The sequence below is a fragment of the Thermobia domestica genome, chromosome 17, assembly GCF_964235325.1.
Source record: "Thermobia domestica chromosome 17, izTheDome1.hap1.1, whole genome shotgun sequence".
Taxonomy (NCBI): Eukaryota; Metazoa; Arthropoda; class Insecta; order Zygentoma; family Lepismatidae; genus Thermobia; species Thermobia domestica.
In genome coordinates this window covers 65,701,763-65,723,531 of record NC_137470.1, presented here as the reverse complement: position 1 = coordinate 65,723,531, position 21,769 = coordinate 65,701,763, and the positions used below count along the sequence as shown (strand labels likewise).

At 33.5% G+C, this 21,769-nt stretch overlaps 1 long non-coding RNA gene across 1 annotated transcript in view; it reads right to left on the bottom strand.

Annotated features, from left to right (window-relative positions):
* The window catches only part of LOC145674642 (uncharacterized), a 137,792-nt gene extending 116,847 nt beyond the window's left edge, over window positions 1–20,945 (bottom strand). Inside the window, exon 1 of the long non-coding RNA XR_014129006.1 lies at window positions 20,909–20,945. This is a non-coding gene — a long non-coding RNA (uncharacterized LOC145674642). The remainder of the gene's footprint in view (window positions 1–20,908) is intronic.
* Between the last annotated feature and the right edge of the window lie 824 nt (window positions 20,946–21,769).

The window sequence follows — 21,769 nt, the reverse complement described above, 5'->3', positions numbered from 1 at the left end:
TCTCCTCAATCATTAACGAGTTGTAGTCATAAACTATATTACTTACTTAGTACTATACTAAAGCAAGTTACACTAAAAGAATATATAATTAATGGAATATTTAACTAAAGTAATAGTTAACTAGTGCACTTACCCAGGTTTTTGTTTGCTTCCTCTCTTCTTTTCCGATTGTAACAACCTCGTTTCGCAAGCAAAAGACGGTAGTTCAATGACGTCAGCCATGGCGAAAGAAAGAGTGTCTATAGGCGGTCTGGATCTCACGTACAGATGGACGTATATAACGTATAACTGAAGTACTTAACATACGTATATGTATGTAAAATACAGAAGATTGTTAGATGTCAGACATCCTGCAGCGAAATGATGTAATATCTAAGCGGGTAAAAGGCAGTACCTGTGTAGTATATGGATAAAGTACGCTCCGTACAGATTTCCTTAGTAAACATAACGAATCCTTGTATTTGTACAATATACCGCTGTCCGGATAATGGATTTTTCTCAGTGCATGCAATGAAAGTCTCAACTCTTGGAACAATGAGACAAAATCGTTTATGAGGATGCCCTGTGGAAGAAAATAAGATTTTGACAAAGAAAGGAAAAGGAAATTATGATTATTATAGTCATAACGATATCATCATTTAAAGTCGGTAGACAATAAGCGCATAACGATCGGTAGCACGGTAGCAGGAATTCAGCCACTAGAGTATGTAAAGAGGTATACAAAGCGGAAAAAAGTTAAGTGTGTGTTACATGTCCTGATATCATGAAACGTTATAGCAAATACGTGAGATGTCTGGACAAGTGAAACATACTCATAAAACTTTGCGTACACTAATGAAATCCAAACGATGTTGTCTTAGATTTTTTGGCTAGATGCTAAATTTACCTTTGTATATAGCTGGTTACTTAATAAAAGAAAGTACTTGGGAAATCACTCAAACATATTAAAGTGTTTCGGGCTGATACTGCATCCGCACTAGTATCATGCAGAAAGCCTAAATAAGGGAGACCATCTTTAGAAAGCTTTGGCGAACCTCAAGTGAAACTATGTCGAGCTGTTGCTATGCGACCATGTGATGATACAAGGAGAGATTTTGTTGTTCACTGGCCAGGCCACACGTCTAAAGGAAGATTTTATTGTAAGTCGGGAGTAACAAGAATAATATGAGTGAAATGTGACACAAAACTATGTCTGACTCGGTAAACAATTGCTTTATGCAATTCCATCTGTAAGTATATGTATCACGATTAGGAATGTTTTTGTCACTTGGTAATTGATATTCTTTGTATACCTCTAAATCGTTGTTACATTACGTTGATATATTCAAATTTAAAAATATAACAAGTGAAATAAAAAATACTCTATAAAACTACGCATATATTTGAATATTATATTTTTTCAAGCAGTATTTTCAGGGAAATGTGTTATTATTTTTTGTATGTGGACTCATAGCTAGTATCTTACGTTTTCTTATACAGTTGATATTCCAGATTTAGATATTAAATCCTATAAAGTAATCAATTCTTACCATGTTTCATTTATTTCTCCTTTCTTATAAGACTACATTGTAAAAAATAATTTCTTAAATTTGTGAAATAATTTCTTACCTGTGCACCCAGACAATATTTTCTTAGAAATGAGATCTGGCAATTCTCATTCATAAGGAAAGTAATAGTATATTTCTTCGTTTCGCTTTATACAACCTCATCCACTTTTCTTCATTTCTCATTGATGAGAGTTTCATACTCTTGATTCTAAGAAAAGATCTCGGCGCACAGATAAGAAACAGTTTATCAGATTTAAGAAAGTATTTTTAACGTGTACTATTCTTTATTGAACTATGCTACCATATGGCTATAACTATTCGGAAAAACTGTGCAAAGTAACCATTTGGACACAACTCAGTTCTCGTAAACTATTGGCGGGAAAATTTAGAAAAATACTTTCAGATGATATACAGACCAAGTAGACAACATAGTGCAAATATCACATTTTTTGGTAATTTTAAAAGGTAGTGAATTGTTAAGGGTTAAAAGTACCTTTGCTAATATTGAACCCTCTTATTTATGGTCTAGTTTCCGAAAATTTGGTTTTAGTGATCAATTTGTTACCTGGATGCAATATTTTTAAGAAGACGCACATGCAGAGTTAAATGTTAATGGCCACCTCTCAAAAGACATTCCCATCAAGCGTTCAATACTACAGGCCGATTCCCGTTCGTCGCTGATTTCTGCTATTTGTCTTACTCCTTCGTTTTATTTAACGGATGACCGACTAACTAGTTTAAATGTTATTACATCTGCTCTCAAGGTGGCTAGTTACATAGATGAAGTAACAGTGTTCGTATCCTCAAAACCTGATTATCCTCTCATAATGGAATGTGTTCAAGATAATGAGATAACATCTGGAGCTAAATTAAATGTCTGCAAATCACAGATGCTAAACATAAAAAAATGAAATCTTCGAGTTTTACGTCCCACAGTTATGCCGGTTAGGTTAAAGGAGACGGTTATGATGAGAAAAGAATGACATGGTGGAATGAAGAAAGTGGGATGAAACGGGAGAACCCCGAGATAACCCACGAGCACGGTGTTTGTACAACACAAGGTCCACAGGGCGCGAGCTGGGATCAAACTCGGGATCCCATTCACCAGAGGTGAATGCTCTACCACTGAGCCACTGCGATAGGAATTTCGCAATTGCAGATAGTGAAAATCTCATAATCTAAAACGTGAGACATGACATACAAAGGCATACAAAGTTGACGAAGTTGTAGGAAAGTAACTGTATAAATCCACGCTTTCACTAATTCAGTAAGGGAATAAACTGAAATGCTTTCATTGGTATTTCATGTTTAAGTGTGGTCAAGCATTTGCTATATTGAAGATCCGGGATTTCAGAGTATCCCTAGTCTAATACAACATATTCAACACATATTGTTATAATTGTCCTCAAAGACTGGAAATTCAAGGTCATATTTATTCAGAAATGCTTTGTAATTGTGTCCATATTAGCTCGCTGATAGAGGGCGGGATTTTTTTTTTAAATCCAAATCGCACAGTCTTTTACTGCATTAACAGACTAAACGAAATTATAAAAACATGAATGGTTGCTACAAGAAATATTTTAAGAAATATCTTGTTATCAATGAAGAGGACTGTTTCAGTGTTATGGCAATCAGATGACATTGGACTTTATAGATATTTAAAGCGTCACTATACATTTCAGCGACCCAGTAACCTTTGAATTGCACACTAATATTCTTAAATGCTCCCCCAAGTCCCATCCCTTGGGGTGTTTTACTACTACAGTATTTTTTTTTCAGATTCAGACTCATATGTCTACCAAGTTTGGTTAAATTTTCTCCAGACATTCCGGAGTTACACTGTATTATTCATACACATGCATCTAATATTTAAGAATGTGAGAGAAAGTCCTTCGGCGCTCTCCTTGTAAATTCCCAGTCCATCTGACATGCTTGTTCATTGCTAAACTTGGGATTAAATATCTTCGCAATTGTAATCTAATAGCTTAACGAGCCCAAACTATGTATTCGACTCTCATCTCAGTCATTTGAAACACTTTATTTTTCACTTTTGCCCAATGCTATCAAATTTGTAATTATTAAACTGAGCGACATCGAGAAGAGTAAAATCGACACTAATATCGATTATTTTGGATAGTTTTATGTTACTCTCTTCTACTTTGTCTAAGTTTCATAGAGGGTCTTACCACTACTGGAGGCTGACCTTAAGGCCGTGTACAACGTTTTGAGCTGAGATCATCAGTCCCTATATAATAACACGGTGAACTTCTTTCCAAAATATTATGAAAACTATTCGTCTTATGCAGTTCAAACTTTCTCCAGATGTTAACCTACAACAATACTACATGTTCACTTTTCTATTTTTAATCTAGCTCTTATAGTTCATTAATATTACTTTTTACAAGGAAATCTGACAACGCTGGAAATAATATAAAAATAAACACAAATTCAGGTATTGGAGAATCACCAGGGTTTCTCTTCCTGCTCGTGAAGTTGCAGATACAATCTGTCCTGATTCATTCACACCATTGTTCCTCACTGATCTTCAAACCGTTGGTAGGGGAGGAAAACAAGTTACGAAATGGGAAAAGATTGTTCATCTAATAATGTGGAGAATGGATATCTTCAAAGTTACTGTATGTTAGTTGACAATCTGATTATGTGATTCGGAAAAAGAAAGGGTTGCGGGAGGCAAGACTGGCCGCTGTCAGAAATGAGACAACGTTATCTGCCTACATATCTTCTTACTTGTATTTTGTAACAATACTTGTCAAACAGGGTGAATTTTCCCATATTTTCATTTTTCAACCATTTTTGATCCTAAATTTTGATTTTTGCAAGGTGAAAAAAGGAGACACGACAGAAGGAAAACAAAATTATTGTAAGAACATTATCATTAATATTTTTCATTCCAAAATAAGAAATGTTACTTGAAAAAATAAAGAAATATCTGGGAAGATGAAAGAAAAAATCATGGCATTTTGGGCGAATGCGTAAGAGTAATACACAAAATAAATAAATAAATAAATAAATAAATAAATAAATAAATATTACAATACTTTAGAGGATCTAGATCATTTGGACCAGATATTGGTATTCTAAAGGTAAACAAATGAAATATTTTTTACTTGATTTTGACTGAAAAAGTGATTTACAGAATTATGTGTGTGTGTGTTTTTGTGTGTATGTATGTGTGTGTGTGTGTGTGTGTGCGCTCAACAAAATACATAGATATCATCCTTGCTTGTAGTGACTAGCTGGTAGATGTTGGTGCATTTTTGTGCATGAATAATCGATTTTATGGTATATAAATCTCCAAGCATATAATCAATCTGTACGCTATTGTTGGGTATTAGCCAAGAATAGAACGCTGTAGAATGCATTAGGTCATTATTTAGAAATGAAATGAAATCTTTCAGTTTTAGTCCCACGGTTATACCGGATACACTAAAGAAGACTGTGATAATGAGAATGAACAAAATGCTGTAATGAAGAAAGTGGGAGAAATGTGAGAACTCCAAGAAAACACACGCACATGGCTTTTGTCCACAACAAAGCTCATTGGCGCGAGCTGAAATCGAACCTGGACTCCATACACCAGAGGTGAACACTCTACCACTGAGCCACCATGGTCCACATTATTCTTCAGGGCAGAATAACTGATGTAAAAGAACTCTTGAAATTCCCATATTCTTAATCTTCACGAAAATAGATTTGATGAATAATATTTCCTCTATCTGGGTTTATTATACTTCCAAACTATGTTATGCATAAGTACTATCGGAAGTCTAATATAGCGACTCTGCCTGTTGACAGGTATCAGACCAAAAGCCGTAAGAGATATTGAGAAGGGTTTTCCGGAATAAATTTAGCGTCATAAGAACAGGTTCCATCTCCTCCGTCAATCTTCTATATAAATCGGAAGTGATAGAGATCGATCACTTACGAGTCATAAATCAAAAACTATAATAGCTAGCGACAAGCGGGTTTAGGGAATCGATTCAACGTCTCTCGAAAATGTACCATTCCTACCCCCATCTCTCTATCGAAACCGAAACTGGTAGAAATTTACTACTACTTCCAGTTTCAATATTGATTTTCATAGAGCAAAGACGATATGATATATCGATAAGCACTTTTCTGGAATCCATTCAGCACCTCAAGAATAGGTTCCGTGTCCGTCTCCTCCAACAACCTTCTATTTAAACCGTAAGTGGTAACAATCGACCACAACCAGTTTCAATATTAATGGTCAAAAACCAAAGACGGAAATAACTAGCGACGAGAGGATTTCGGAAATCGATTCAGAAAATTTACTACCTCTACCTCTATTTCACTATTAAAACCTGAAATGGTAGAAATTTACTATTTCCGTTTTCAATATTGGTTTTCATAGAGCAAATCTGTCAGAGAGCTCGAGAAGTTTTCGGGAATTCAAACAACGTCTCAAGAATAAGTTTCCTTTGTTCCGTTAGCCCTGTATTGAAATCAGAAGTGGTAGGAATAAACCGTTTTCGGTTTTAACACTGATCGGCTTAAAAATAAATTAGTAGTAGATAGAGACAGTTTTCGAAATCGATTTAGCATATCAAGGGAAATACCATCTTCACCTCCCTCTCTCCACTGAAACCGGAAATGGTAAAACAATTTCACTCTTTCAATTTCAATATTGATCCCCATAGCTCCATATAGCTCCCTCGGGCCTACGTAGATAGCATACGCGTCTTTGGCGCGGAAGACAAGGGTTCGATTTCCGGTGGGAACTCGTGTGGTTCGTGTTCCCTTGCTGTAGGTCCACGTCTCATATAGCCTCGCTGCTGAATGGTACGCTAAGCTGAAATCAAACTAAAACCAAATCCTTAGCTCCATAGAGCAAAAACGTTAAGTGGTATCAAGAAGCAATTTTTTATTATTATTAATATTATCCCACGATTTTCTTCTGTCCCACCAGCTGAATATCACCAGGTTAATTTACTCCCGACATATGCTCTGCCTGATTTACACATTTCCTTGCTTTAGTTTTTAATGTTTCGGTATAGAATGACCTTTTGGCTCCATGGGACATTTCCTTTTCGAAAATAAATATTAATTAATACATTTAAATTTACTCGTCAGTAGTGTGTGTGTGTCTAGCACAGCAGCGATGAATTTCTCAAGACTACTCGTCTTGTAATGTTTTTTTTTTTTTTTTTTTTTTTTTGAGAATCCATCAAATACCGTGAAGTAGAAATACTAGAATAATAGTAAAATTCATTTCTAAGTACTATTGCTGATATTTTTAATTTGCCGCTTTTTACAGTATATACAAGTGTAAAATATTTAAAATATTTGATTTTGTGTAGTTTCACACTTGTATTACAAGACTAGTAGTTTTGAGACGTAGGCCCCTGTAGTCTCAAGTTTGATTTTTTTTTAAAAAGGAAAAGAATTAGGTTCCCGATGCCATTCAAAACGCAGATAAGTAAATAAAATATATATAGTAAAAGAATCGTACGGACCGTTCTTTATTTTTACCCATTTCTAGATTATTTACCCCTAAGACTTATCTTTGATCTATATGTAAACTTTTATCAGTTGTCGCAACAAATAAGTGAGTTTGCTCTACGCTATACATTTCGAAACTAATTTTATAAGATGAACAGACTTCCCTCACTTGAAAACAAAATAGACAGATTTTCTTAAACTTTCGTACCTTGTTAGCTGCAATATGCCTGTACAGGTAACTAATCGCGGAGATGTTTACGTAGAATCAAGGAAATCTTTACGATCTATGATGAGAGAGAAAACAGACTTTGCTCTTATCTGCTGTCAATCTGCATTCCATCGGTTTCTTTATCTCCGCGGACAACCCTAAGTTCACGCACGTGACCTAGCGGGGGCAGAGAATGAAAGGAATCTACCTGGTTAGCTTCCTATCTGCTGTTCTGCACTGTTGCAAGATGCAGCCAATATCTTAAACAGCTTTTAAATGGAAGAAAATTAATTTTTATAATATTAACTTAGCAAGAAAAAGTAAAAGTGAACATGCAGTATTAATACTAACAAACATTTGGCAGAATTTTGAATCGTATAAAATAAAGAACGGCTCTCGTGTCAGCGCTCGTGCAAGCAAGACGTGTAGTACAACCGCTCCTGCAGATTTGCTTTCACTGCAAATATGTCTGACTTGTGTGGTAGTTGCAAGAAAAAAATTTCAGCCGTCAATCTGAAAGAAATTATTTCGTGTACCGGTGGTTGTGATAATTATTTTCACGCCAAATGTACATCCTTGAAAAATGCAGAAAATATTCGAAAACTCTGAGCAAGAAAAGAACAGTGGAAGTGCGATGTGTGCAAATCGGGCAATAGTGCGGAGTGTACGCTAAACCAAGATACTGACTTGGAAAAGCTAGTGCAACAAGTGAGTGAAATTCATGCAAATATGCCAAAAATTATGCAAATGAAAGATAATATTCGTGATCTGGAGAAAACCATAAACTTTCTGTCGGACAAATTTGATGACTTTACTAAGGAAATTTGTGATCTAAAGAAATCAGTTAGTGATCTAACGAAAAAGTCGGAAACTTTGGAAACAGAAAACAAAAAACTGAAAGAAGCAATTGGAACACTAGAGGACAAAGTAAGTGAACTAGAACAAAAACAGTTAGATGAAACTATTGAAATAGTTGGAATTCCCGAGACAAAAGAAGAACAAACCAATGAAATGGTAATGAAGGTAGCGAAGGCAGCTGGAATAATAACAAAAAGTGAAGATATACGAAAATCCTATAGACTGCCCACATCAAGAAGAGACAAGCCCAGAATAATTATAGCTAAACTTTCTTCAAAGGTAATTAGGGACAACTGGATCCAGAAGTTTCGAGAAAAAAAGAGTTTATTAGCGTCAGAAGTCAAACCCGAGTTCCCGAACAATCGAGTTTTTGTAAATGAACAATTAACACCAAACAATCTAAAAGTGCTATACGAAACAAAACAATTCGCCAGGAACAATGGTTTCCGATTTGTTTGGGTGCGTGATGGAAAAGTGCTTCTAAGGAAAGACGAAACATCCCGAGTGAAACATATCAAAAAGCTAGAAGATCTACAAGACATGCAAAACTAAGTGGCTCAACAGGACTGTCAACTTCACTCAAGATGGAACAGGTAATTAATGAAATTTTCTTATACCAAAATATAGACACTAACATCTGTAATAATATAGACTCTTTTAATGAATTATTTAGTGATAAAACAGGAATCACGATTATTCAACTGAATATTAGAAGTGTTAGAAAAAAATTAGATGAATTTTTAGTATTGTTACAAAATATTGCTATAAATGTAGATATAATTGTCTTAACAGAAATATGGAAAAATGAAGCAACTTGTAACATTAGCATAAACGGATATCGCTGTTATTACACAAAGAGGTCTTTAACACGTGCAGATGGAGTCATGATATTTGTAAACGAGCAAGTTGACATTGACAAGGTAACGGAACTGAATCTTGCTGACGCCACTGGAATGCGCTTACATTTAAACAATGCAGAAGGTTGTAACATAATAGCTATATATCGCACTCCAAGTGGTGATGAGAAAGCATTTCTACAATCACTAAATGATGAGCTTAAAAATTCATCAACTTGCTCTTTGCTTTTAAGTGATGTCAATCTAGATATATTAAGTGACAAATACTGTGAAAATATAGACACGTATTTAAACTTACTATATAGTCATGGTTATGTTTCATGCATAAATAAACACACTAGAGTTACAGAATATAGTAAGACTTGTATAGATCATATATTTTTAAAGTACCAAAGTCCACTGAATGTCACATCAGCTGTGTTGCAAACAAGTATAACTGACCACTTTCTCACTAGTATAAATGTTCCCATTACAATGCAAAAGAGGGAAAAAATATCATATGAAAGAACAATTATAGATTATACTTTATTAAATGAAGAATTGAAAAAATGTAACTGGAATTTGGTAATACACAGTAATTGTGTTAATACTGCAACCTCGAATTTCATCCAAATAATGAAAAATTGTATAAGCAATTCATGTATTAACAATAAAAATAAAAAACTAAGTAGTAAATATCGCAAAATAAAACCATGGATAACAAAAGGATTAGTCAACTCTGTAAGAGAAAGAGATAGATTAAGTCGTTTAGTAATAAAAAACCAAAACGATTTAGAATTTAAGGAATATTACAGAAGGTATAGAAATAAACTTACACAATTAATAAAAGAAGTTAAAAATGACTACTATAGAAAACAAATTACATTATGTAATAACAATGTTAGTAAATTATGGAAGGTAATAACAGATATTATAGATAAAAATGACAAAAAGTGTATAGAAAAAAATGAACTAAACACAAAAAATGGTCTAGTAATGTTTGAACGTGATCCAATGTTAATAGTTGAAAGTTTTAATGAGCATTTTTCCAGTGTTGGCAAAAAACTAGTTAACAAAGAGATTGATGATAAAATAAATTTGAATTTGAATTCCCAAACTAAAGTAGTAAACTCTATATTCTTCACTCCAATCACTGAACAGGAAATTGAACGCCTCATAAATGAATTGTCACCAAACACAACATCTGGTATAGATGGATTATCAGCAAGTGTATTGAAACATACGAAATCTAATATATTAAAACCTTTGCAGTATATCTTTAACCTAAGCTTAGAAACAGGTGTATTTCCTGATGATTTTAAGACTGCTGTAATAAAACCTATATATAAAAAAGGATCAAAGGCTGATCCTAATAAATATAGACCTATATCAATCCTCAGTAACTGTGCTAAACTGTTAGAAAAATGTATGAAGAGAAGATTAGTTAATTTTCTTGAACAAAATAAATTCTTTTCTTCAAATCAATATGGATTTCAAAAAGGTAAAAGTATATCAGATGCAGTATACAATTTAACAGAGATTGTTTGTAAAAATGTTGATAAAGCTGAAAAAGTAATTGCAGTTTTCCTAGACCTAGCTAAAGCATTCGACACAATATCACACAAAATTCTCTTAAATAAACTAGAAAGATGTGGAATAAGGGGTATATCGCTATCTTGGTTTAACAGTTATTTGAAAGACAGAAAACAGGCCGTTCAAAGAGGTAATTTTCAAAGCAATTATTTATATGTAAAACAAGGAGTCCCTCAAGGAACTGTATTAGGCCCAATATTATTTTTAATTTATATAAATGACTTGTGTAATTTAAAAATGGACGGGCATATACAATCATTTGCTGATGACACCTCACTTATATTTACTGGTAAAACATGGACAGATGTATTTAAAAAAGCTGAAGCAGAAATGAAGAAAGTAAAACAATGGCTTGATAATAATCAGTTAGTATTAAATGCTGAAAAAACCAGGTATATAACGTTTTCACCAACTTTAACAGGACAGCCAGAAAACATGTCACTTAAATTGCATCATTGTCAAAATATTGAAAAATGTAGCTGTAGTCCTCTTATTAGTGAAAATAAAGTAAAATACTTAGGTATATTTATTGACAAGCATCTAAAATGGTCTTCTCATATTACACATATCGCCACAATACTAAGAAAATTATTATATAAATTTGTTCAATTACGAAACATTGTAAGCATAAAAATATTACGAACTGTATATTATGCTCTTGTAAATAGTATACTTACATATGGTATATTAATTTGGGGAGCTGCTTACCCTACTCATTTAAAACCTCTGATTGTCCAGCAAAATAATATTGTAAGAATATGTTTAAAAAAGGGACTTGAGAGTAGACTAGATAGAATCTATGACCAATTCTCAGTATTACCACTTTCTAAATTATATTTGCAGAAGGTATTAATATATGTTAAAAAGAACAGAAACAAATGGGAAGACATAAAACATACGTATATAACCAGAAATGTGGCAAACAAAAATTTAGAAATTAGAGCTACGACTAAATCTATAACTCAACACCAAACATATTACAGAGCATCGAAGATCTATAATGAACTCCCACTCCGAATCAAAGAAGAAAGTAATTTCAAAACATATAAAAGGTTAATTTTACAATGGTTAAAAGAATTAAAAAGTATTTAATAAAACTATTGTTAGTTAAAAGTAAGAATAAACCTCATATGTTACGATAAGAAAATAAATAAAACACGAGAATCAGGCTCACACACAAGCATTTGCTTATGTGAGCCATTTTCTTTTTATTCTTTGCATAAAAAATACAAAAAAATAAATTCGCAATATTGAAATAAGTGCATTGAATTAAGTTACCCGACACTGTGAGATAGACATGACTTCTGGAAGTCCGAAGTCCTGTCATCTCTGAATACTGGGTACGTTAAACTCTACCAATAAAGGGAATCAGGAAGTCCGATTTCCTTTAGAGAAGTAATAGCACTTATAAGTAGAAAATTTACTTGTTAATTTCTGTAGCAGTTATTTTTCTTATTCTTTTATTTTATTTCATTAATATTTTGTATACTGTTATTTTATAATTTAATATGTTTATGTATTTTTTATGTATATTCTTTAATATACTGGATACATCCAATATATTAATTTTCTTCTTCAAATAAAAATAAAAATAAAAAAATCGTTTTCATAAAATTTTGGAAAGAAATATGCCATGTTATTACATAGGGAAATCCTATTGCATTCCGAGTGTTGGACACAGCCTTAAAGATCACTGGAACTGCTACCAATTAACTTAGGAACCCCAAAAACTATGGATTCGACACTAATTAAGGTCATTTTCAATTATTTTTAAATGTCAGAATTTCACACTCCCCTTCAGGGAACTGTTGCGAACTGTACTTGAACTTATATGGCATCTGAAGTCTTACTCGATTTCTAAGCGACCTCTAAAACTATGAATACGACACGAATATCAGTCGCTTGTTATCATTTGTACGTCAGCCTCTCCCAATTCCCACAGGAATGTTAAGGCTGGTATTGCCACCACTGGAGGCTGAACTTGGAATTAAATGATAATAGAACTGCCATCAATTAACTTAGCAACCCAGAAAACTAATGATTGGACACAAATGTCGATCAATTTCCATATTTTTACATGTCATTATGTCACTTCCCAGAGCACAAATGAGAGCTTAAATAGGGGTTAAACGGGATCGCGGGTTTCACTATTTATCTAACCGACCCCGAAACTTATGGATGTGCTTCTATATATGGAATGATAAATTCACCATGGGCTCACTTTCGAAATAATGTCTAATTAAGTATTACAATGAAAACTACCTTTTTTCTACACTTAATAACATTTAAACATATTACACTTAAAAGAAGAAAAACGCATGTGAACATTTTTTTTTCTTTTTTCAATTCCGAAGGTTTACTTGTATGTACGAACCTGTAATATTTGGTTACTGTTTCCCGAAGATACCTGATCTTGGAGTTTGATAATTTTTGCCTCAAAACAGCCATAATTAATGTGCTCTATTTTCTACATGTACTTCAAATCGATTTACTCTCAAGCTATATAGCAATGAAAATTAATGTAGTAGTTTAAATATCGGACTTCTGTCTGTAAGATTCTAGGATCGAATACAGCAAGTGGAAATGAATTGTTTTAATTTGCTGTATCATATATTTTACCTTTAATAACAAGAAAATAAAATAGTTTGTATTTCCGTGGAAGAGTGAGAACTTCTTTCAATCAAGCCTTGTGATCATTGAAGCAAAACTAATCGAGGTGACTCATGCTGTCCAAACAACTGCTAAACAAACTTTGAATTAATCATAAGGCACACCATTAGTAAGGAGCTAAAGGGATTTCAGATATGTATAAAGTAATCTCCCTGACCTAAAATCAGTTAGAACATACAGCCAGCAAGCTCTTAAGCACTGTTGATTTACGTAAACGTTGTACCGAAAGTCACTATACGAAGTTTCACCACTTGACGTAATCAAGAGTATTCGGTTTATTGGTTCAGTACATTTCTTCTCCGTTGTCGCTATCTCCCCTTTTTACCGTTGCTTTATTTCGTTTCTTCACTCACACATCCTATCCTCTTTCAAGTTCGGTTCCGTATATCAGACAATTTAGTTTTATAATGACTCTTCGATGAAGTACAAACTAATCAATATCTCACAAAATGTTCAAACCGAAAAGAAAGCGCTGTTGCTACCTTTCTAATAACGATGAGTACGATTTGTGGATAGTTCATTGTAAATAACCTTGCAACCAATTTCTAATTACTACGATCAATTAGTTCTCTCTCATGAAATTATATATAAATACTTGACTTTGGCTAGCTGGGGGCGGAGACTCCAAACCCATAGGTCTGCTCGGCCTACGGCCTCGCATTTCCTATAGCAACAGTGAAATTCGTGAGCTTGCTCTTCATATTTCCTGAATCTGCCCATTCGGGCACACTCCAATATGAAGAGCTTCACACACTGTCTTTGCTCGGCCTACGGCCTCGCACCTCTTGAACCCATAATTGTATCGTTTCTTTTCCTATTTCAACTATCTAAGATATAAGATTCTATATCCCTTCCAAAAGAAAACGTCCATTTATATAGCATATGAATTTCTTCATCCCCTTTTAGACCACTAAAAAAAATATTCACTTTTGGCAATTTTCCTGTGGGTTAGTCACATAAGGCTACAATCATGCCAAATTTCATCCTTCTAGTCCTACCGGAAGTGCCTAAACATATTGCGGTGTAGGAGACGACCCACATAAATAACCTAGGAAAGATTTTTCAGTTCTCCATAAAACCACTTTACGTTTGGATTTTTTTTTTTTTTTTTTGATGATTTACTTAGGAAACGGCAACGAAAACGTACAAGCAATGGGATTTTCAGATTTTTAATTCAATTCTCTGTACCTAAAACATGAGATTATAGGTCCAAAAAAGGCCCGTTTAAATAACATGGGGAAATTCTTCATCCCCTCTTTAGATCCCATAAATTCAAAAATATTCACTTTTGGCAATTTTCCTGTGAGTTAGTTCCGTAAAGCTACAATCATGCCAAATTTAATAATTGTAGCCCTACAGGAAGTGATCAATAATTTGGGGGTGTAAAAGGTGTTCCTTATAAATAACATGGGAATGATTTTTCAGTTCCCTATAAAACCACTTTAAAGCTGGATTTTTTTATTATTATTATTACTGATTTGCTTACGTAGTGCTAACAAAAACGTACAAGCATACCAAATTTCAAGTTTTTATTCCAATTCTAAGTACCTAACATATGAGGTTATAGGTCAAGAAAGGTTCTTTTAAATAACACAGGGAAATTATTCACGCCCTCTTTAGAACCCCTAAAAATTAAAAATATTCACTTTTGGCAATTTTCCTGTGAGTTAGTTCCGGAAAGCTACAATTATACCAATTTTAATCATTGTAGCCCTAAAGTATGTTCTCAATAATTTATGTCAGCTCATGTAGTTTTATATATAGCTAGGCTATATATATATATATATATATATATATATATATATATGGCAGTGCCCTCCAAATCGAATGGCAATACTTCGTCTGCAGATAGTGAGCTTTTACACTCTACTTATTATAAATATCTAAGTCAAAATTAGACATACTTACAGGACAGAAACGTTAAGTAGGTAATAAAGCTGTTCAAGCCAATATTATTACTTCAATCTGTTCAGTAGATTACAATTATTATGGGAAGAAATTGAATATTGATACGAGCATGATTTTATTGAGCATGATTTGACATGAAGAGACAACTAAATTAAATTAATGAAAATAATATATTTATCACTTGAGGTTTATTACATGTGTTTACTGTATTAAGTTTCAAAAAAATAGTTTTAATGAGGAAGTCGAGAAGCGAAATTGGGAGGTTCAATTTTAAAATCAACTCCCTAAACTGTTGGCTACGTTAATCGTAACTTTTGTGTTTAATGTCGCTGAGCATTAGGACTATATGAAACGTAGTATAATATTCCAAGGAGGATTTCCAACACCTTCTAATGCATTCAAAGCTATTTCATCGGGAAGTGAGCTGGAAATATAATATTTTAAAGACATGAGCTTCAAGAAAATCTTTATTTTAAATTTCTTTTCACTTTTCACTATGTTAAATTTCTTTTCACTATATCAGGTTTTTAATGTTTCGTAGTTTTATATTGAATTCCATGAACAGTGAAGCGAAGTAACGAAAATGATGCGATTAACAGTTTAAGTGCCAGTATTCCATACACTATTAGGCAAAATATGTTTCACATACAAGCATTGTTACCCACTTCAATTAAAAAAAATGTTCTTATAGCAACTATGTCGATATCCTAATTAACCCTAGGAACTCCAAGGTATTTTTGGGTTACATGGAAAACGAACGGAGGGGACCATGTAATTTTTTAAGTTGCCGTTTCTTATTTATGTCAATAACTATGACCTATTTATTTTATTTGTTTGTGTAAAAAAATATATTAAACAGATCAATAGCAACTTAGTACAGTGTAGTATGTGTACAAAGGCGGCTTCTAAGAGCATTTTGGTGTGTTACTGTAAAACGGGGACGAGTGATGTATATTTCAGTATTCTAATGAATTCAGGATTAAATTTGTGTATTTCCATCCCGGTTATCCGAAATTCTGTCATATTTTGTTTCCATAAAAGAATGGACAGTGTGAGGAACGTTCATTAGACACTATAGGTATGTCACCAGAGAAGCAGTGTTGCCAACCCAACAAAAAGTTACAATTTTTCTAGGAGCACAACGTGAGGTTTTTGCATTTATGGAATGAACATGTAAGACGCAAGCAAACAAGCTGCGACTTGTCTGCCAGTTTTGTAAACTAACACCACTACAGCATCACGAATATTACCAGGGTTTCACTGCAAGGCATAGTTACTTTCCATCACTATTGAAACTATTGAAACTTGATACCCTCTCTTATATGTATATATATATATATATATATATATATATATATATATATATATATATATATATATATATATGTGTGTGTGTGTGTGTGTGTGTGTGTGTGTGTGTGTAGCGGGTGTGAAGGAATAAACTAATTGAAAATAAAATATTTAAGTTCCCAAAAATAATCAGAATATATATACTATTTTTATAACGTGCAGTTGGCAACACTGCACCAGAATAATAGCTCAGAGTGACCCTGCATGTTGTAATACCAAAATTGTTTCAAAGGAAAGTAAAATAAGTAGCCAAGACACTTCAATATAACAGTTAGTGTATGCGGTGAATAGCCCCTCAGCACTAACAAGGGGGGGGGGGTACTCTATGTCCCGCAACGATCTCTTTATTTAAAAATAGAAAAGAACAAAACACTAAGAACTAAGAAAGTTCGTTTTTTAATTAATGGGGTCAAGCTTGACAATATCAATTTTTTATCAGACCTTTTATGCAATTAGAAATGTTAGAAAATGTAACAAAAATAACTTGTGGGCCTCCGAGCCCCCAACCCCACCCTGGCTTAGTGTTCCTAGCACTAAATGCAATCTGTAGATAATTGTGCCTTGTATAGCAGATAAAACTCATGTCATAAACTGTAAAACAACTACACTTTCAGAACCAGTTTTTGAACGTTAAAAGTGAGGCGACAAATGCCATCACTTTCAATATAAATAAATAAGAAATATAAGATATCACAGACTACTGGTATTGCGATTTAGTTTGACCTTAAGCAGTATATATTTTCTATGTGACTGTTCAAATTACTTTATAAAATCCAGATTATGAATTACACTATTTTTAATGGAAGATAGGAGCATACATTCTCTGAGCATTGAAACGTTACAGTTCATCTTAGTTTGTTTCTTCAAACACTTCAAAGTTGAGAATGCTAAAATAGCATTGTCAGAACGAACTTAAAAAGAATAGAGAGATGGAGCGGCAAGGATAACTCCAATTGTTCCTACATGCAAACCTTATTATTCGCAAATTCTTCTCTTTCCACCAAAAGATCGCAAAATATTATATATCAATAACTTTCGGTTTCCGACGTATGGCGCCTTAAATCTCCCGAAATTCGTACTTTTTTGGCCAATATCAGAGGCGACCCATTAGCCAGTGGCCTTCGGTTACCGTTTGGTACCAAAATTTCCATCATCCTCTTAGGTATTGATCAACACCAATTTCATCTCTCTGTAACTTACGGTTCCCGAGATATTGCTCCTTAAATATTCGGAAATCGGCCAGTTTTTGAACGATAAAAGTGAGGCGACAAATGCCATCACTTACTCAGGTAGTCTTTGAAGCTCAATCGAATGGACGGCTCAAAATTAAAAGAAAAAGAAATCGCAAAAAACAGACAGATAGACAGACACACACACACACACACAGAGAGATAGAGAGAGACATAGAGATCTCAGTAATGAACATTTTAGATTCATTGAAAAATACTTCCGTGTATTAGAAAAGAAATACGCGCTCAGGCTTGAACTGCCGCCCTCCGATTCTTGAATTTGAGCACCACTACTAGACCCGTTTGTGCACAGAGGCAACTTACAAGAGAGAGTTTGTAATATTGCTAATATAATAGTTCCAAGAGCAGATACACACTTGGAGTTTTAAATATGCATTTTTTTGTCTTATTCAGTAACTTCAACTAATGATATTATTGATTTTGTATATTGAAACTATGCACGAAGTTTGAATTTTATGCTCATCGCAGTAGTACATAATTTGATCTTCTGATCTTTACAGTTCACCTACATATTGGGAGTGTTCTTGATACCTGTGCCGTGTGTGGAGTCATTTTCCCTCTATTTTCCCCCAGAATATTCTTCGTGTAATTATTTCACTAACAAAGGCTTATAACAATAAATTCTTTTTTGCTTATAGTTTTCAATTTTGCTTTATTTTTTTTCTCAAAAATCAGAAATAATTATTCATTACTACACTGCTTTATTCAAGAAAGCATAAGCAGGTAATATTTGAAGAATGCTGCGTTATTAATTAAAATGTGGAAGTTACTTTATTTGTGGATGACGGTGCATGGTTACTTAATAATAAAGAAAGTTTGTACTACAATCTTTTAAGCAATCATTTAAGCAAGAAAGATGTCTTTCCACAAATGAAGTAATATGCAAATATAAAAGATATTATAAAACCTAATACAATGAATTGTTACTTTATTTTGTAAGGAAATATTAACGAATAATTAACACCAATAATGATGATTTCTTAATGTAATTCACTAAAATAATTTTAGAATTTTAACCAAACTAGATACAAAGACTTAAAATAATTTGATTGATTTTTTTCAGGATCATTAAGTTAGAATAGGAAGAAGAAGTAAGAAAGTCGCCCAGTACTAGAGTATTTACATCTGGTGGATAGTGCACCTAGTTCGATACTAGCACCAAGCAAATGGAGTTTATATTAGACAAACACCTTGTGAGGGGCTTTCTTAAGGTTATACTGTTTCCTCCTACTACCGTAAGACCTACTAGTTGGCACTTCAGGAATAACTTCGAACAAAATATTTAAAAAAAAGTTTCACAGTCCTCTGTCTGTAAAACCATGAACTGTAAAGACAAAGTGTGAACTGCCACTGTAAGATAGAATGAATAACTGTATTTTGACTATAATTTTGGCCTGAGAGCCCCAAACCTCATATATCTCCCACTAGTTACGGTTGGAATGACATTTTTGGACATAAAGAACAACTAAGGCAAATCAGTTCACGGAGATTTTTATTTTTTTATTAATTTTTTTCCTTAATTGGCACTTTTGTGGGATATTTGCTAAACTATAAGAATGTTGTTAATGAGCCGGTACCAGAAAATACATATTTCTCTATACAGATATCGATAATATCTTAATAGATATCTTAACATACTTTTTTTATATGGTGCAACGTATCCTTTTCTACGGGGCTACGTTGCACCAAAGTTCGCATTTGAATAACTATGGTCATACTGAATGTTTACTAATGCACTTGCACGAATGTTTCCCTTATATACGTATATCTAGCTATTATATGTTTAAAATACAGTGTTCTAAATCATTACGTTTCTAAGTTAGATGCGATTTTCTTTAAAATTTCTTAAATCAGGTGCAAAGCATTTTATGGTATTTTAATTCCACCATTACCTTATTATCATCAACGTCTCCCTTTAGTTTAAGATATAGTGATCAGGCTTCATATGCTTAAGTGTTTGAAACGTAGCATTATCTACTAAAGTTGTTACATTTATGTATGACATATAAATGTGTAATACGTGGAATCGGAAATGCATACCCAAAACACAGCAATAAACGTTTTCATTCTAAAACTTTGGGTGCTGCAGCCCCCACGATTTTTTTTTTTTGCATCATGGAAATAGAAAGTGGTTGTTTCACACAAATAGTCACAATCATGAAACAAAACTTGACGCACAACTATGTGTCGAAGTATATTATCAAGGAAATGGTTGTACTTTGAATTACTGATGTAATGAAATAATGACATTTTAAGTGTGTAATAAAATCTGCCCAGTTATATTAGATAAAAAATTACTTAAATGAGTGATGTATCTGAAAGCATGAGTGTCTGTCTGTCCGTCAACGTCCCTCTCTCTCCTTTTATCGATGAATATATTATTGAAAATGTTTCGTTTGACTCTCAATAATCGTGTTCTTAGACTATTAAAATGCCTAAATATCGAAACTAGAGTTCCAGACTGTGTTACGTATATGCGTCGGAACTCTTGTAGAATAGCTTTGTCCTTCCGTCTATCTGTTCAGAGGTGTCAGAATAAAACCGGCCAGGAGCGTTGTCAATCGGTTTCTTAGAATCCTTTCAGTATTCTAGGAATATATCCTATCGCCTTCATAAGTACTCAATTCAAACTGCAATTGTAGAAACCAGTCGTTTCCTGTTTCAGTGTTGATCTTCATAGAACAAAAATGTAATAGATAACGACAAACAGTTTTGTGGAATTGATGCAGCATCTCAATGAAACGTTCCATACCCACCCTAACACTACTAAAACTGAAATTCATAAAGAAAAAAGGTTAGTTCTTCCGGGTTCAGTATTCATTTCTACAGAAAACAAGTAGCATATACAAGTAAGCTGTCTTTTCAAATTGATTACGAGTCTCAAGAAGAAATTAATCTCCCCCGTTAACCCCCTAATCAGACCAGAAATATTACAAATGAAATGTTTCCGCACTAAACCACCATAGAACTAGTAAGATATTGGTCTTCGCTACCTTAAAGTATGAAAGTGTTTTCGTTAATTTTTAAATTATGTTAAATCAGTTCGTTTGTTTAAGATATCCAATTTTGAAGTTTGAAGTTATTTTTACGAAGTATAGTTATTCATGTATGTTAGTAGCTAATAATGTAAGTTTTAAATAAAGAAGAATACCATGCTAATTGACATTTCTTATTATTTACAAGAAATTGTTACAAGGCACTTACCCATAATCCACGGAATGGTAGAGGAAAGTCAGCCATCTTTAGGACGAATGAAGCTCCTCTTTCACTTAGTAGCGGATTTGGAACGTGCAATATCCGTCTTCTGACGCACTACCAATAACTGTGCAGTGGCTTGTTGCATAACATCCGTTTCACATTCAATTCGTTGTTTTTTTTTGTTTGTTTTTTTTTGTTTTTTTTTTTTTTGTTTTCAAGTGAATCATGTTGTATCTATGCTTGATACATATGTCTTTAGGCTTCTCCTTAGTCATTATTTTTCATTCGGTCAAATAACATAAGCTTAGACAGTATTTGTAATTAGACGCTATGGATTATTCATGCCTTACACTCATTTCAGAAATTATAATTAATAGAATGGAATTCACGTATGGCAAGATAGTCCCCCGACTTTAGAAAGTTGGAACAATGACTAGGTCATTCGTTTGTACTACGTTTGTACCGTTTGAACAAAAAATATTTTCGTTTGTACCATTTTCCTTATAGGGTTACTTGAGAGGTCAACTGGGGGGGGGGGGGCTATCTTGGCGCTAAGATAGCCCCCGTATCACAGCACAAAAAAATGAAATACACCATTGGAAAGCAAATCGTTTGTACCGTAAAAAGTTTTGTTTGTGCCCTGATAGTTTTTTGAGAAAGAGGGGATGACATTTGGGGGGGCTATCTTTGGCATAGAATCGTAGCATATTCCACTGCCTTCCTCTCTTCCCTGCCGTCCCTCATGATTTAAGACATATATTTAATTCCAAACGTTTATATATATTTGCAAAATAAGCAACCCTTATTTAAAAACAAAGTCATTATTTGTTACTTTGAAGTTCTATAGGCCTGTACCTAGGTATAAAA